We start from the raw sequence: 3,034 nt of genomic DNA, 5'->3' as shown, positions 1-3,034 counted from the left end.
CCGGTCAATTTTTCCTTTCATCCTTTCGTGGTCGATAAATTAAGTACCAGTTGCGTTCTGGGGTTGATCTAATCGACTGGCCCCCTCCCCCCAAATTTAGCACCTTTTGCCTAGAGTAGAAGAAATATATTGGCTATTAAAAGGAGGCGAGCTAGCAGAAACGTTAGCACACCACGCGAAATGCATAGCGGTATTTCATGTGTCTTTACGTTCTATGTGGAATTTGAACTCAGAACGTAAAGACAGACGAAATACTGCTAAGCATTTCGCCCGGTGCTAACGTTTGTTATTTCTTTATTGCCCACAAGTGGCTAAACATAGAGTGGACAAACAAGGACGGACAAAGGGATTAAGTCTATCACATCGACCCCAGTACGTAACTAGTACTTTTTATCGACCCTGAAATGATAAAAGGCAGATTCGACCTCGGCGGAATTTGAACTCAAAACGTAACGGATGACGAAATACCGCTAATCATTTCGCCCGGCGTGCTAACGTTTCTGCCAGCTCGCCGCCTTATAATAGCCAATATATTTATTGCAGACTTGAAACAATGACTTCAATTCTAATGGGCTATACTTTGAGCCCACATGAAAGTGATTCAAGATAATGCACCTCATATACCAATTCTTTTAAATTGTTGCTTTCATTGTTGGTTATTCGCAGACCAGCATTCCAGCTTTGATAACCATTCTTTATTTTCGGGTAATTGTCATTCTTATCAATTATCATCGGTGATAAAGAAAATCAGGAGAAAGTTTTACGTGCCTGGATGTGTTCCAGCTATTTAGTTAAATAATGACGGCGGTCTACTTTGCCTCTAATTCTTCCAGGGCTAATTCAATGAATTACTATTTAAGAAGTAGGATCGTTTTAATCGTCCAGAATATCCCCTCAGATTTTTTGGTCTTATGCCTCCATTAGAGGCAATTATTATCGAGGCTGTGTATTAAAGCGTTATTTCTGGGTTCAAATTACACCGATGTGATCTTTATCATTAATCTTTCAGATGATTATAAAGTAAAGTACTAGCTATATGCTGTAGTCGATATAATGAGTAATTTCCTGCTGTTTCCGTTTTAAAGTTCAAATCCTGCCGGGGTTAACTTAGCTTTTGACCCTTTCAGGATCGATGAAATAAAGTAAAAGCTGGATCGACCATTTCAAATTTTGAGGTAACCATACCTCAATTTTACAGATTTTGTTACAAAAATGTTTAACAATTTTTCCTATTGTTTAATTTTTTACACCTCATCATATCACAAATGAGTCGATATCCAAGCCAAAACAGAAGCGTGCGAGTTTCATTTTGGTGAATCATTGTTTTTAAAGCTGGTTCATAATCTGAAGTGTAGCATTGCACAAACATCGCCTCCACATCCAGCAATGACTTGGGCTTCACCGTAGAATGAAATAAAGAAAAATCATGTATCAGGTAACTGTGACATACAGGATCAACAATCACGGACAAAGATCAAATCTTTTCTTCTTTTGAGAGGTTTGCATACTTCAGAGGCATTTCTTGAAGCGCCATCCATATCGGCAAGCAAGTCAGCATTGACATTAGTAGATTTAGATATATCGTTCGTGAGAAATAGATTCTCACCTTCCCCCGCCAAAAAAACAATCTACAGAACCATTGTTCTGTCAACTGTATTGTATACCAATGATACGTGAATTGGTTACATACAGCATGCCAATAATGTTTTCTTACACTTGAACGATATGAAATACACAATTACTGCATTTTCGTTGGCACTGGACATATGTATATTGTTTCCAAGCATCTTTACACTTCTTGTTGTGTCAGTTTGATCAAATGTTTCAAATGGATGACGAAAAAATTGGGATGGCAAATATTCGGTCAATAGGCAGCGTAAATATATCAAGAACATTTACAAGGTCATCCTAAACTCCTTCAGAATAAATGTAGTGCATCTGTCTAGTGTAGTTTTATAAGGAGAGATGTAGTATCTGAGCCGGACAAATTTTGAGCTCTAAATTGTTTCAGCTGGTTTCCTCTTAGACAATAGGCCAGATTTATTCCTTTTTCGTACCCTGTATCAAATTCAGTTTCCCTTACATCCCTAAGGGATCAATAAAATATATTCTCGTAATGTAATAGAGTTGATTCGATCGACCATAATTTCTCTTTGAAAAATTAGTGGCCCTGTGCCAAAATAAGAAATCGATATATCTTTAACGTCAATTTCAATATTTTTGTTATATATATTTAATTTTTATGATGAGCTTTTTTTCTCTCTCTAATTAATTTGAGGACGTGTGCTGTCTTCAACAATCGGTGTTGCGTGTTTTAATGATTTCGCTGACCTTTACCACACTGTAGATACACTGTTTATCGATGTTAAATGTGATTAATATATCGCACTTCTTTTAATTTCATGCTGTTCTGTTAAACGAAATCCTGTAACTTGGCTATCCATTTCTTTGTATCACTTCCCAGATTAGCTTGTTTGTTAAAGTGGCAATGTTTTCATTTCCGTCCTATTTTTTTCTATTATCATTCAATTTTTGCAAGCAGCCTAAATAATTAGTGGTTAATATCGTTTAAGATTTCATGCAGACAAACTATACGACATTTTTCTAAATATTATATTTGTGGGAAAAACTCTATTGTTAGGATATATCATTTCGGAGATATAGTTATTGTTTTGATGTTGCCGTCGTTGATGCTGCTGCTGCTGCTGCTGTTGTTGTTGTTGCTTTTTATGTTGTTGTTTTTGCTGTAGTTGTCTAGCTCTCTTTCATACCTGACGACAATGACATCGGGCTAAACTACAGCAGACCTATGTCAAAACGTTGCATATGTAACACAGCTGTCATTCTGTAAATTCAGAACTGCACAATGTAATGATCCCTTTAAGAAAGAAATGCATACTATCGTTGTTTTGTGTTGGATGGGCTTCGCTTCGGATCGTACAAATTTAGTTGTTTTCGTTGAAAATACATTGTTCTGTGTTGTCTTTTAAGATTTCTCTAAATAAGGACAGCAGATATTTCACCGTATGAAGGC

Source organism: Octopus bimaculoides, chromosome 8 (genome assembly GCF_001194135.2).
Source record: "Octopus bimaculoides isolate UCB-OBI-ISO-001 chromosome 8, ASM119413v2, whole genome shotgun sequence".
In the NCBI taxonomy this organism is placed as follows: Eukaryota; Metazoa; Mollusca; class Cephalopoda; order Octopoda; family Octopodidae; genus Octopus; species Octopus bimaculoides.
The sequence above is the reverse complement of the archived record's forward strand: the minus strand, read 5'-3'. Positions refer to the sequence as shown.